Source organism: Triticum aestivum, chromosome 1B, assembly GCF_018294505.1.
Source record: "Triticum aestivum cultivar Chinese Spring chromosome 1B, IWGSC CS RefSeq v2.1, whole genome shotgun sequence".
NCBI classification, from domain to species: domain Eukaryota; kingdom Viridiplantae; phylum Streptophyta; class Magnoliopsida; order Poales; family Poaceae; genus Triticum; species Triticum aestivum.
The window spans coordinates 680,502,321-680,518,088 of NC_057795.1; the positions used below are offsets into that span (position 1 = coordinate 680,502,321).

The window sequence follows — 15,768 nt, forward strand, 5'->3', positions numbered from 1 at the left end:
GGTCAGATTTCAAACACACACGGCAACTTTACTTGGGCTACAAGCAAAGCTGACTCATCCAACTCTGGATAAGATTTTCTCTCATTGTCTTCGCTCGAAGACATAGGATTTGGGTTGAGCATCACTTCAGTCACTCTGACTTAGTTCACTTGGACCCCACTTAACAGTACGGTGGTTCCTATGACTCAACAAAGAAGAAAAGGAAACAACGAAACCACACAGTCTTCGTGCTCCATAGTCTTCACGCAATGTCTTCTCATGTCATAGTCTTCAATATGAATATCTTCTCATACCACCATTGTCGTCAATGTCTTCATACATTTTTAGGGGTCATCTCCGGTAGGTAAACTGAATCAATGAGGGACACTACCTGCGTTATCCTGCAATTCTCACAAACGCATTAGTCCCTCAACCAACTTTGTCGTCAATACTCCAAAACCAACTAGGGGTGGCACTAGATGCACTTACAAAAACACTTTCTCATCAAGTGGTTTAGTGAATATATCCGCTAATTGCTTTTCGGTGCGAACATGCTTAAGATTAATGTCACCCTTAGCAACATGATCTCGAATGAAATGATGACGAACTTCAATATGCTTAGTTCGAGAGTGTTGCACGGGATTGTGAGCAATCTTGATAGCACTTTCATTGTCACAAAGTAATGGAACATGTTTCACATATATCCCACAATCTTTAAGAGTTTGGGTCATCCAAAGTAATTGAGCACAACATGAACCAGCGGCAATGTATTCCACTTCGGCGGTGGATAAGGATACCAAGTTTTGTTTCTTGGAAGACCAAGACACAAGAGATCTGCCAAGAAATTGACAAGTACCCGAAGTGGACTTTCTATCAACCTTGTCACCGGCATAGTCCGAGTCAGAGTAGCCAACAAGATCGAAAGAGGCCCTCTTAGGATACCAAATGCCAAAATTTGGTGTATGGATTAAGTATCTCACTATCCTTTTCACGGCCTTAAGATGACATTCTTTAGGAGCGGCTTGATATCGTGCACACATTCACACACTTAGCATGATATCGGGACGTGAAGCACATAGATATAACAATGAACCAATCATAGAGCGATAAACCTTTTGATCGATCGGTTCACCATCTTTGGTCAAATCAAGATGTCCACTATTAGGCATGGGTGTAGTCATACCTTTGCATTCTTGCATATTAAACTTATTGAATAAGTCCTTGGTGTACTTTGTTTGAGAGACAAAGGTACCTTCCTTAGTTTGCTTGATTTGCAAACCAAGAAAGAATTTGAGTTCACTCATCATAAACATCTCAAACTTCTCCGACATTAGCTTTCCAAACTTTTCACTAAAATGAGGGTTAGTAGAACCAAATATAATACCATCAACATAGATTTGGCACACAAATAGTTCTCCATTGACCCTTTTAGTAAAAAGAGTAGAATCAATTTTTCCGATTTCAAAGCCTTTTTCAATAAGGAACTTGGTCAAGCATTTATACCACGCTCTAGGAGCTTGTTTAAGACCATAAAGAGCTTTGTGAAGTTTGTAAACATGATCAGGTTTCTTGGGATTAACAAAGCCGGGAGGTTGTTTAACATAAACCTCCTCCTCTATTTCACCATTTAGAAAAGCACTTTTAATGTCCATTTGGTACAAGGTGATATCATGGTGATTAGCATAGGCAAGTAAGATGCGAATGGACTGAAGTCTAGCAACGGGAGCATAAGTCTCACCATAGTCCATACCTTCGACTTGTGTGTAGCCTTGGGCGACGAGACGTGCTTTGTTGCGAACTACTTGTCCATCTTCATCTTGCTTGTTGCGAAACACCCATTTGGTACCGATGATGTTGTGGTTGTTGTCGGGCTTCTCAACCAATGTACACACTTGATTTCTCTCAAAGTTGTGTAGCTCTTCGTGCATGGCGTTTATCCAATCCGGATCTTCCAATGCTTCTTCAACCTTCATAGGTTCAATGCTAGAGATGAATGAATAGTGTTCACAAAAGTTAGCTAAACGAGTTTTAGAGTGAGTGATTCTCCCGGTTTGAATGTCATTGTAGATTTGCTCGACGGGATGGTGTTTAGCAATTCTTGCTCGAACTCGTGAAAGCTTTTGCTTGGGTCTTAGTTGAACATCTCCTTCATCTTGTTCTTATCTTGGTCTTCTTCATTGTTGGCGTTGTCGTTCTCTTGTCGTGGTGGAGAAGGAGGTTGTTGACGTTCGTCTTGGTGCACTTCCTCATTTTCTTCATATTGGTGTGTCCCACTTATGGATGCTTCCATATCAACTCTTGGTTCACCTTGCCATGAGGTAGAGGCTTCCACTTGGACGGACGAGGTACTCTCCTTCATCTCCGTTGGACGAATCTTGCCAATAGACAAATCTTGAATTGCTTCCGAGGGGTCTTTGTCTCCTACATCAATTGGCAATTGCTCTACTTGCGAGCCGTTAGATTCATCAAACTTCACATCTACCGTTTCTTCAACCTTTCGGGTGAAATTGTTGTAGACACGGTATGTGTGAGAGTTTGAGCCATAACCAAGTAGGAAACCTTCATGAGATTTAGGAGCAAATTTAGAACGACGATGCTTATCAAGAATGTAACACTTTGAGCCAAATACTCGAAAGTATCCAACTTGGGGTTTGTTACCGGTGAGAAGCTCGTATGCCGTCTTGCCGAGTAGCTTGTGAAGATACAAGCGATTTGTTGCATGACAAGCTGTCTCAACCGCTTCTGCCCAAAAGTGCTTCGGTGTCTTGTACTCATCAAGCATCGTTCTCGCCATTTCGATGAGCGTCCGGTTCTTCCTCTCAATAACTCCATTTTGTTGAGGTGTGTACGTAGCCGAGAACTCGTGTGAAATCCCTTCTTCGTCAAGAAAGGTGTCCACATTTGCGTTCTTGAACTCCGTTCCGTTGTCGCTGCAAACCTTCTTGATCTTCACTTCTAATTGATTTTGGGCCTTCCTAGCGAAGTTTTTGAAGATCTTTTGGACCCACGATTTGTCATCGAGAAAGAACACCCACGTAAATCTTGAAAAATCATCAACTATAACTAGACCAAAAGAATTTCCACCGAGACTTTTTAAGCATTGGGACCAAAGAGATCCATATGAAGAAGCTTTTGTGGCCTCCTTGTGGTCATGATGTTCTTCACGGGATGCCTTCCTCCAACCTGTTTACCTGCCTGACAAGCGCTGTAGATTCTATCCTTATCAAATATGACATCGTTAACTCCAAGGATATGATTTCCTTTAATAAGCTTGTCAAGGTTTCGCATACCAACATGACCTAGTCTTCTATGCCACAACCAGCCTTTAGAAGATTTAGCAATAAAGCAAGTTCTAGGTTGAGCCTTTTTAGTGAAATCAACAATGTATAGATCACCTCTACGTACACCGGTAAAGACCATTTTATGATTATCTCTACGAAACACTTGGTAATCTACTTCAGTAAATAGGACATTGAAACCCAAATCAGCAAGTCTAGATACTGAAAGTAAGTTGTAGCCAAGAGATTCAACGAGCATGACATTTTGTATGGAGCTATCATGTGAGATGGCCACCTTACCGAGGCCAACCACCTTACCCTTTGAGTTGTCACTGAAAGTGACATACTTTTGAGGACCATCGTTTTCAGCAAGCTCATGAAACATGTCTTTATCTCCGGTCATGTGATCGGTACATCTACTATCAAGAACCCATTCCTTTCCTCTTGCCATATATCCGCGAAGATTTGCCATAAGACCAAAGTGTCTCATTGCATCATCAAGATCGAAGTCACTATCATCATCCTCATCATAGTATCCATGTTCAACATCGTCATGTGGTGGATCAAATCCTAGATAGGGTGATTCTTTAGAGTGAGTTTGACAATGATCTTGCTTATGAATTTTTATAGCTTCATAAATAATATCACTAATAATTCCAACATATCCTTTGGCACGCATAAGGTTTGTAAGCTCAAATAGACAATCACCAAACATAAGATCACTAGAGTTCATCTTACTCAAGGCAATAGATTTATGGACAATTTCATCTAAATTTTTCAAGGAATAATCTGGAAATCGTTCCTCAAGAAATTTCCATATAGTATAGGCACAATCAAGAGTAGGCAAACTAGCAATCAAGTTTTTGGGCAATCCTCTTATGATAAGATTGATGGTTCTAAGATTGTGAATCATGTCAAGATCCTCTTCGGGTGTGGGATGCAAGGGATCAATATGAGGTGCACAAGGGCTAGCAATGTACTTGTTCAAATGATATTCATTGAAAATCACAAGCATCTCATTTTCCACTCATGAAAATATTCTCCATCAAGAATAGGCACTCTATGTCTAAGACTCCCAATAGTAGACTCATCCATCTTCCTCCAATGGTGTTTAAACCAAAGCAATGGAAACCAAAGCTCTGATACCAATTGAAAGGGATCAAGAAGAGGTGTCTAGAGGAGGGGCGATTAGACACTAAGTGGCAAAAGTTGCAGTTTTTAACTTTTTAGGTTCAAGTGGAGTTTTGGCACAAGTTTAACAAACACAACACATAATTCAAGCAAGCATGCAAAGAGTATATGAGCAGCGGAAAGTAAAGCATGCAACTTGCAAGAATGTAAAGGGAAGGGTTTGGAGGATTCAAATGCAATTGGAGACACGGATGTTTTTGGCGTGGTTCCGATAGGTGGTGCTATCGTACATCCACGTTGATGGAGACTTCAACCCACGAAGGGTAACGGTTGGCGAATCCACGGAGGGCTCCACCCACGAAGGGTCCACGAAGAAGCAACCTTGTCTATCCCACCATGGCCGTCGCCCACGAAGGACTTGCCTCACTAGCGGTAGATCTTCACGAAGTAGGCGATCTCCTTGCCCTTACAAACTCCTTGGTTCAACTCCACAATCTTGTCGGAGGCTCCCAAGTGACACCTAGCCAATCTAGGAGACACCACTCTCCAAGAAGTAACAAATTGTGTGTTGATGATGAACTCCTTGCTCTTGTGCTTCAAATGATAGTCTCCCCAACACTCAACTCTCTCTCACAGGATTTGGATTTGGTGGAAAGAAGATTTGAGTGGAAAGCAACTTGGGGAAGGCTAGAGATCAAGATTCATATGGTAGGAATGGAATATCTTGGCCTCAACACATGAGTAGGTGGTTCTCTCTCAGAAGCTGGATGCTGGAAGTGTAGGTTCGTTCTGATGGCTCTCTCCACGAATGAAGAGTGGGTGGAGGGATATGTATAGCCTCCACCCAAAAACTAACCGTTACACACAATTTACCAATCTCGGTGGGACCAAATTGAAAAACTCGGTCGGACCGATTTAGCAAATCTAGTGACCGTTAGGATTTTCGGTGGGACCGACATGCAACTTGGTAGGACCGATATGGTTAGGGTTAGGGCATAACGTAATCTCGGTGAGACCGACTACACAAACTCGGTGAGACCGATTTTGGTAATAAGCTAACCAGAGAGTTGGTCAGGCAAACTCGGTGAGACCGATTACACAAACTCGGTGGGACCGATTTTGGTAATAGGTTGACCAGAGAGTTTGCATTGTAATCTCGGTAGTACCAATTACTTAAACTCGGTGAGACCGAATTTGGTAATGGACATACACAGAGAGATTGCAATCCCATCTCGGTGAGACCGAGATCCCTATCGGTGAAACCGATTTGCCTAGGTTTGTGGCTGTGGCTAAGACATCTGAACTCGGTGGCGTCGGATAGAAAGAATCGGTAGGGCCGAGTTTGACTTTGGGTTTAGGACATATGTGGATGTGAGAAAGTAGTTGAGGGCTTTGGAGCATATCACTAAGCACTGTAGAGCAAGAAACTCATTAAGCAACACCTCATCCCCTCTTGATAGTATTGGCTTTTCCTATAGACTCAATGTGATCTTGGATCACTAAAATAGAAAGTGTAGAGTCTTGATCTTGAGGTGAGCCAATCCTTTGTCCTTAGCATCTTGAAGGGGTTCCACATCCTCTAGTCCATGCCACTCCATTGTTGAACTTGTCTGAAACATACTAGATAAAAGTGTTAGTCCAACAAGAGATATGTTGATATTAATTACCAAAATCACCCAGGGAGTACTTGTGCTTTCAACTCCCCACCCCCTTTCCTAGTTGGATTAGGACTTGGGAGGGGGAAAGAGTGGAGGAGAAGAAGGAAGGGGGGGCGCCGCCCCCTCTCCTTGTCCTATTCGGACTAGGGGGGAGGGGCGCGCGGCCCAGCCCTGGCCACCTCTCCTCTTCTCCGTAAAACACCACTAAGGCCCATTAAGTCCCCGGGGGGTTCCGGTAACCTCCCGGTACTCCGGTAAAATCCCGATTTCACCCGGAACACTTCCGATATCCAAACATAGGCTTCCAATATATCAATCTTCATGTCTTGACCATTTCGAGACTCCTCGTCATGTCTGTGATCACATCCGGGACTCCGAACAACCTTCGGTACATCAAAACATATAAACTCATAATATAACTGTCATCGAAACGTTAAGCATGCGGACCCTACAGGTTCGAGAACTAGGTAGACATGACCGAGACACGTCTCCGGTCAATAACCAATAGCGGAACCTGGATGCTCATATTGGCTCCCACATATTCTACGAAGATCTTTATCGATCAGACCGCATAACAACATACGTTCTCCCCTTTGTCATCGGTATGTTACTTGCCCGAGATTCGATCGTCAGTATCTCAATACCTAGTTCAATCTCGTTACCGGCAAGTCTCTTTACTCGTTCTGTAATACATCATTCCGCGACTAACTCATTAGTTGCAATGCTTGCAAGGCTTAAGTGATGTGCATTACCGAGAGGGCCCAGAGATACCTCTCCGACAATCGGAGTGACAAATCCTAATCTCGAAATATGCCAACCCAACAAGTACCTTCTGAGACACCTGTAGAGCACCTTTATAATCACCCAGTTACGTAGTGACGTTTGGTAGCACACAAAGTGTTCCTCCGATAAACGGTAGTTGCATAATCTCATAGTCATAGGAACATGTATAAGTCATGAAGAAAGCAATAGCATCATACTAAACGATCGTGTGCTAAGCTAACGGAATGGGTCATGTCAATCACATTATTCTCCTAATGATGTGATCACGTTAATCAAATAACAACTCTTTGTCCATGTTAGGAAACATAACCATCTTTGATTAACGAGCTAGTCAAGTAGAGGCATACTAGTGACACTCTGTTTGTCTATGTATTCACACATGTATTATGTTTCCGGTTAATACAATTCTAGCATGAATAATAAACATTTATCATGATATAAGGAAATAAATAATAACTTTATTATTGCCTCTAGGGCATATTTCCTTCAATATGTCCCAACGGTGAGCCAACGCGTGTTTCCTCCGGCCAATGAGAATTTTACACGTGGAAAATCCCCATTGGTCCGGGCTGTTAAAGGGTTATCGGATCCAAAACCGGACCCGATAGCTTAACGACGACCCGTTACGGTGGATGCCATGTGTCGGTTGCACTTGACGAAAGCACTTCCATGACGCGCCATTTATCGTCATGGAAGTGGACACTTCCGTGATGATAATTTTGGTAATGTCATGGAACACTTCTATGATAACACAGGTATGACTATCTTGATTCTGTCATAAAATCGTCATGGATGTACATGCATGACAGAAAATGTGACCTACTGTGACAAACTCGTATCATCACGGAAGTGTATTTTTTTGTAGTGCAAGGAGTCGATCATCATCGTGGAGGGCGTCATCGCCCTCCTCGGCAAGCCCCTCAGACACACCACAGTGCCAGAGGTTTCTTTCTGCCATAGCTGATCTTTGTCTGTCTGTTACTTTTTGATCCCCGTTTGATGGCTGTTAGGTGGATATTTGGGTGAGGAAGCTCTACTGCATCAACAGGGCCGACCCGAGGCTACCGATCAGCATGGAGGATGTCGGCTGGAGTGCGGAGGAGTTTGCAAGAGCTGAAGCAGTATGTCAACCGCCTACACAATCTGCATTTGCTTGCCTCCTCTTTGAATGCATGAAGGAGGAGGACACAGTTTTGTTGTTGCTCCAATTCTCCGATGATGATGATATATGGGTTCAGCTGATGGGATCTTGTTGTTTTGTAGAAAGGAGTGCCACTTCCCTGCGTTGGTCAGGACACACGCTTGGACTATCAAGTTATTGACCTACGAACATCGGTAGGTCAAGCCGTTTTCCGTATACAACATCAAGTTGAAAATATCGGTATTTGTTCTTGCTTTTAGGACTGCTGCTATCAGTGATGTGTTCATGAATTGAGTTTGCAGAACTAAACATACCATGTTATGTAGTAATATGTTGTGTAGCTTAGATAAGATATTCTACTTCGACATTGAATTAAACGTATCTGATCTGGTGACCCCTTTGAGTCATTGGGCCAAAGCGTGGCATTTGCTGGGCTGCTGCGTGGGGATTTCAGTGATACTTTTGGGTGGTTGTTTAGGTGGAGTGTGCGTGAGCAGCCACCGTAGCAACACTTAGTGCTGGACTGTCATTGCATTTGTATCGTAATGATGTGGACAGGCTCTTGCCTCTTCTTCTATAATAATGATACACATCCTTGGGCATTTTCTAGGGAAAAAACTTTAGCCTCAGCCTGTAATTATTCCGCACCAGCAAAAAAAAGCCTTTATTCAGCACCGTTCTGGTCTTTTAAGTTGTTTCTAGACACTAATCGATCTAGTGCTCTTAATGTTATGCCTGCAATCTGATTACACTAATGATTGGATTGAGTTTTTAAGTTTAACATTCGGTGTTGAATATGGATTTGTCAAGTCAATGCATATGCTTTTACAAAAGATGTTTTATGAAGGCTGCACGGATTTATGTTTTATGCATTTCTGCGGCACGTGATGCTCTTTTTTGTGTTGTTTAGTAAATATTTACCATTGTTGGATACTGCAGAAATTCAGAGAATATTTGTCCTCAAAATATTTTATTGGGATCCACACTCCAAAGATGATTTTAGGGTCAAGTGAACGTGGAGTAGCAGTATTCAAGCTTGAATATAAGAATGGCAGTGTGCTTGTTTAGCACAATCCCTCAATTGCACAAGCAGCTGGCTATCTGTGGTGGGTTCTGTCGTGTCTTTGAGGTTGGGCATGAGTTTAGAGCTGAAGATTCCAACACACATAGGCATTTGTGTGGCTTTGTTGGTTTGGACGCTAAAATGGAGATTATGAGGCACTACTTTGAGGTGAGCAGGTTTGGTAGAGTGCTCTTCATTTACAAACACGACAATGGTTGAACTTGTTTCCTTAAACAGGTTTGCAATATTGTGGATGGATTATTTGTATAATTGTTCAAACACTTGAATGAAAATTGCAAGACGAAACTCGAGGCAATTAATAGACAATATCCATTTGAACCAGTGAAGGTAAAATATTTGTTGCTTCTTATTGCTTGGTGGTTCCAGTAATGTTACAATATCTGGGTTTTGTAGCTGAAATGGAGACTCACATTGTGTTAATTCCTGCAGTACCTAGAGAGTACCTTGAGGCTCAGTTACAAGGAATACACCTGTTGAAGGTACAAACATGTAGCTATTTCATTGCCACCCTAATGTTTTGCTCTCATCATTTGAATTTTATGCTGGTCTCATGCAGTATATAACTGCTATTTTAACTCTACTGTACACAGCCTGATGTATGACGTCATAATAAGAAAATAAAAAAGAATTAAGCATTGGTGATTTATTTGCCTGGCAGGAAGCTGGAATAGAAATTGAGCCTATGGCTGACCTCAACAGAAATTGTACCTAATTTTGTGCGTATGTTGTCATGCTTAGGGGGCACTGGGCCGAATCCAGGGACACGGTGCGTCCCATCGGACCCGTTGCAACATACGGGCTATTTTGCTAGTGTTTTCTAAAATAAGATACTTTGGTCCATAATTTACAATGCTAATTTAGGCACTGCCACCAAATGGTTTGGGAGGCTCTTAAAATTGTTTGGGATTTTTCTAAACTTAAAATGCAATTAAATATTATATTGGCCCCCGATTTTACTTTATTTTTGGGCATTAAACCATTTTATAAAATGTTGTTTTCTATATGGTAAATACTTAGTGAATTTTTGCAACTTATCGAACATTTTTTTACTAATCGAAGAAATAATAATTTGACTTGCAACTTAATTTGAATTTTGACTTTGATTTTATTAAGTTGAAAATTTGCATAGTAATCATGATGACATGACCACCATTAGGGGAAGATTGCCGTAGCATGATTCTCGAGGTGTTATAGTGAGAAAACTTATCAGTTAGTACTTCCTGCAGAGATAAGCCACTGACTAGAAACATAGATAAGCGACTTATAGGAAAGTAAGGCGGCAGTTGAGGCAATGAACCACCCAAAGTGTTTGTGCAGTTCCAGAGAGGTATTAGTTTATTTTATCAATGCCAATTAGCTCAACACTCAAGGCATTGCTATGTATCATCGGTTGCAAAGATTTAATGTGCAAAAATAAAGCACTTTCTCATGATAGTAGCAAAACAGTAGCACGATACCAAAAGAAATGACATTAAACTAATCTGGATGAAGGCCTTAGGCTGGTACCTACCTGCACAAGGAAGCTTATTCAAGTAATTCCAGAAGAGAAGATAAAGCAATGATTGGAATCATTCAATAGTATATCCTTTCACTACAAAAATTGCTCTATTTTGTGACGCTTCACTGGTGTCATGTATAACCCTTTTTTCTCACGGAAAATATGCTGGTGACATTTTCCGTCCATCACTCCCACCGTCACCGAAGTGCCGACATAGAAAATAAAATTTTGATGGTACCATTTTTTTCGTCACGCGAGATCGCATTTTAGGTGACGAACCTAAAAATGTCATCGATGGCCATTTTCGGTGATGCCCCAAAATGTCACGTATGATAGCCCAGTCTGTCGCCTAAGATCTTTTTGGCGATGATAATCCCGTCCCCGATGACCGGTTCGTAGGTTTCACCGGTCAAAGATTCTGACAGGTGGGGCGAGCAGTTGCTAATGTGGCTTCTTCCATGTGGGTCCGCCATGAATTGTATCGCTGATGGTCCCGTCAGTAATAACTCTCCGTTAGAAAAATGAAAAGGAGAGGAAAACCAATGAAAAAAAAGATAAAATAAAAACAAAAAACATGAAGATTCCAAAATAGAACAAAAAATGTATCCTAGCTACCTTGGCCGGCTCATCTACGGTTTGTTCGCTGTTGAGGGTGAACTTGCAAGTAGGAAAAAAAGGTCGACGCTAGTCGAGGGTGGACTTGCAAATGGGATAAGAAAAGGTTGAGCCCGGGTTGCAAGTCGACCATGGACTTGCAACTGGGACAAAAACAGGTTAAACCCCGGTTGCGAATCAAGGATGGACTTGCAAGTGGGCCCCAATTGCGAGTCTAGAGCAAACTGCCCATTTGTAAAAAGAAATCCAAATACGCCCACTCACTGGGCTGAATGAAAAACATAATGTTGCGAGCATGCTACAATCATTTATTCTTTTTTCTTAGAAATTACAACCCATTTGCTTCTTTACCAAGTACACGCATTTGCTAGCTGAGTAAATAGAGAAATGTTATAAAAAACTGGGCTGCACATTTCGTTTGGACAAGATACTTTCTTTAATAAATTACAGGATTGGTGAAAAATAAGGCAAAACATATTTTCTTCGATCTTCTACTAACCGGCGCCTGCAGGCGCGGCTGGTAGGGCTCGACCCAGTTGCTTCACTCCTTTTTTTTCATCGTGATATATCGTAAGACATGTCATTTTTTTTCTTTTTTGTCCTGCACATATTGATGGTGACATGGTGATTTTAAATGGTTTTATTCAATTCAATAATTTCAAAATATAGAACTAATTTAGGGATTTCATTGTACCGTTGGCACGGCAATTTTGTTTTCCACAATTACTGTAATCGCGAGAACGGCAACTTCTTTTGAGAAATATGAGTGGTACATTTGTTTAAAAAATGTGGTAGTTTTACTCACTTTCTTTCTTTGTGACATAGGCATAGCGGTGCATAAATGATTTTTTCTTGACCATTTTCACAAATTAAGGCATTTTTTTATCTAATCATTTTATATATGATGATATTTTTGTTATATATGTCATGGCATTTTTGTTCAGCCACTGAAAGTCAAGTCAAAACATCACTTTTTAGACTTGGTATCAGTTCATAGCAAATTGGGCTTTTCTTAGGCCAACTGAGATAGTTATGACAACAAAAAAGTAAGTATACTATAAAAAGAAGGGTTGTCTCCATCGTTCGCTCTAGGAGAACTATCTGTTCGTTGGTGCCTCCTCTCCTGGGAAACATTCTCTAGATATCCGCATCCAAGAACGACAACAATAATGGGGGTGCCCATAGAGATATAGCCTGCGTGCGTGCGTGCATTCATAAAGTGAGTGTATGTGTGTTCATAAAGTGAGTATATACGTGTGACTGTATGGTGTTTCGAAAGAAAAATCTCATGAAGGGAAAAGTAAAAAAAGAATTTCGCCGTGGCAGAAGCAAGCAAAGAGCGGGCCGGCCGGTTGTGGCAAGGCAGCAGGCAAAGAGAGAAGGCCGGGCCGGGCCGGGCCTTAGGCTATATACACGGGAGCCCACGCCCCAGCCGGTCGGTGGACGGACATTTTTTTTCTCCCCAACCAGCGAGGAAGAGGAAGAGGAAGCGGATCGAGTCGGCGAGAGCGAGGGCGAGGACGATGGCGGCGCTCCGGCTAGCGGTGAGGAGATTTTGCGACCGTGCGCTCGGGAGATCAGCGGTACTTGTCCTCTCCTACCTCCGACCCCTCTCCCTCTCCCTCTCCCTCTCTAGCGGCGTGGCAGCCAGATCAGATCTAGGGTTTGCCGTTTTGTTGTTCGAGTTGGGGCCAAAAACCTTGCGCAAATCTTAAGTTTTTTTACGAATTGGGGCCAAAAGCCCTCGATTACTGGCGGTTAGACATTGATCTGCTCTTCAGATCCGGCCATCGATTGTTGGAAACATTGATTCCGAGGATTTATGTACCTAATAACGTGAAAAAAAGTTTTATTTCTTTCAGCATATGACCGCTTGCTCTCAACTTTGATAAGCTTTGTCATGATAAGTACTCCCTCCGTTCCAAAATAGATGACCCAACTTTGTACTAAAGTTAGTATAAAATTGAGTCATCTATTTTGGAACAGAGGGATATATCCTAGTGTAGTAGACCTTGGTGGTTATACGAAATTGACGGTGAGGGAAAAAGAGACGAATTTCCCCTCCCTCCTGTCAGTCTAAGGTTTCCCGAGCAAGCAAGACTTACGTAGTGCCTGGTGTTTGTGGTGTGATTCCTACCAAGTACTCCATACAGTATAATTGGCATGTGGTTGTTAGGGCCTTGCAAATTGTCTAGAGTGGCTACAAACAGGAGATAAAAGTATGAGTAAAGCCAGCTCAATTGAGTGAGACACTTTCATCTTCAAAATTTGGATAATGCCAGCTCAATTGGTATTTTCAATTGCTAGCTTGTCAACCTTTGCTAGTGTTACTTATGTTACGGTTTCTGTTGCAGGGCATTTACGAGCTCAAGGCTGCCAAGGAATTCCCCGACATTGATCCTGGGCATCTCAAGGCTGCCAGGAAATTCCCCAAACTTCGTGTCAAGGATGTTGATGCTACGGCTCTGAATGTCTTCAAGATTCTCAGGGAGAGTCCAGTCGATGGTCATAAAGATGTAACCCTTCGTGAAGTGCGCATGACACTCAAGACCTTGGCTGAGATTCAGGAAGAAGAATGAAGATGCGCTACTAGGAAGCAATATCGTCTCTTGCTCTAATATGAACTAGCTTTGCAGTATTGTAGTATTTGAATCTTTCCTATGTTGTCGCTCTGTGTCTCGATCTTCAAAACTGCTGGACGGATGTGATGTTTTGCTATTTTCTTGCTTCACAAGGTTGAATCATCCTTTGATCTTGACATGCCCACCAGATTCGAGTGTAAGCTTTCGGGCTAGCGATAAGGGTGGCATGTACTTGGTATTCGTAAGATTTGCTGGATGCTTGTACTCAGTTTCCTTAAATTATAAAATACTATATGGTAATGGAATGGATCATTTGGAAAGAAAGAAGATTTGATTGGTGGTGCAAGCCATTGATGATCATATTTGTCAGTTTTCCTTTTTCCTTTTTTTGCTATGGAAGTCTCCCTCGTGCATCTTTGTGTGAGAAGGCAAATTCTGGTGCCTTCTCTAGCCAGATGTGCATCTTTGTGTGAGAAGGCAAATTCTGGTGCCTTCTCTAGCCAGATGAACAAATTTTGCAAGGACGCATCTTTGTGCCTTGTCTAGCCAGATGAACAAATTTTGCAAGGAGGTGCCTTTGTGTGAGAGGGCAGGCAAACTCTGCTGCCTTCTCTAGCCAGATGAACAAATTTTGCAAGGAGGTGTCTTTGTGTGAGGAAGTCTGGCGCATCTTTCCTTTGTTGCTTTGTAGGGGTGAATCATCCTCGATCTTCAAAGCTACTGTACTTGTGTAATGTTTGGATCTTCAAAGCTACTACCTTCTAGCCAGATGAACAAATAGGTAGCGATGTTGATACAGATATTGACTGTTGTCTTTCATGTGATTCAGATATTTTAGATTGGAGAAGCAGGATAATCAAATAAAACACACAGTACACTACCACTATATTGGAGTGTGTGGTTTCTTAGGTTAGAGTGAGGTGGACATTTGCTTATGATTTGCATGCACTAGCGTGAGGTGTAATTTCAATTCGTTTTCTACTGTGGCTAGTAATCGTTTTATGAAGCTACAACTGTCGTCAAAGATGAACAGAATTTAAACACGGCCGGCCAAAGGCGTATGGATCGGCGCGATTTGCCATTACAGCATGGAGGACGCCAGACGGACGAGGATTCCCTGCCATACGGCACCCAGCCGTGCTCACTGACATGTGGGCCGTACATCAGAGGAGCTGGTGCCAGACATGGGTAACTATTACATATCGATTTATTATTTCTGAGTGATTTATTTATTTTTTGTGAAAGAGGATCTGCTTGCGTCGTATGAATTGTTTGCCACTAAATTAGTTCGTTGATCAAAATTTTGCCCACTGACATGTGGGCCCTCCGGGATCCTGGCCGACATGTCAGTGGGCCAACGGCAGCGGCCGTACGTCAGAGAAGCTGGTGCCAGACATGGGTAACTATTACATATCGATTTATTATTTTTGAGTGATTTTTTTTTTGTGAAAGAGGATCTGCTTGCGTCATATGAATTGTTTGCCACTAAATTAATTCGTTGATCAAAATTTTGCATGTTACTACTCTGTAGTACTATAAGATCGTTTAGATCACTAAAATAGTGATCTAAATGATCGTATATTAGCTTATAGAGGGAGTAGTATTTATAATACTTCAGGAGCTAATAAAACAACCTATTTTGGTGGAGAAGGCCAATTTGGCTCCGGGCTCAGCTGCACCCGCTCCGATGAAAAAAATTGAAACAAATGCTAGAAAATTTCAAAAAAAGATCTAATTTTTTGTGTGGTAGATAATTTGATGCGTGAGGTTCGCTGCAAATTTCAACTCGTTTGGACATTTGAGCAGCTCTCTGCAAAAAAGACAAATTGACCCGATTTGTCTTTTGTGCCGAGAGCTGCTTAGATATTTAAATGAGTTAAAATTTGGAGTGGACATCACGCATCAAATTATCTACCACACAAAAAAAATTAGATTTTTTTGAATTTTTCTAGTCTTTATTTTGAAATTTTTTCTGGCTCAGATGCGGATTTTCGATTTTGGTGTCCAAACTTAAATAGG

General features: G+C 41.9%; 1 long non-coding RNA gene and 1 pseudogene across 1 annotated transcript; both read left to right on the forward strand.

Annotated features, from left to right (window-relative positions):
* The window catches only part of LOC123082451 (aspartate--tRNA ligase 2, cytoplasmic-like), a 120,064-nt pseudogene extending 110,533 nt beyond the window's left edge, over window positions 1–9,531 (forward strand).
* A 2,980-nt stretch (window positions 9,532–12,511) lies between these two features.
* Window positions 12,512–14,109, forward strand: LOC123148680 (uncharacterized). Its single transcript, XR_006474062.1, has 2 exons — window positions 12,512–12,750; window positions 13,522–14,109. It is a non-coding gene; the product is annotated as an uncharacterized lncRNA (long non-coding RNA).
* Window positions 14,110–15,768: the final 1,659 nt, after the last annotated feature.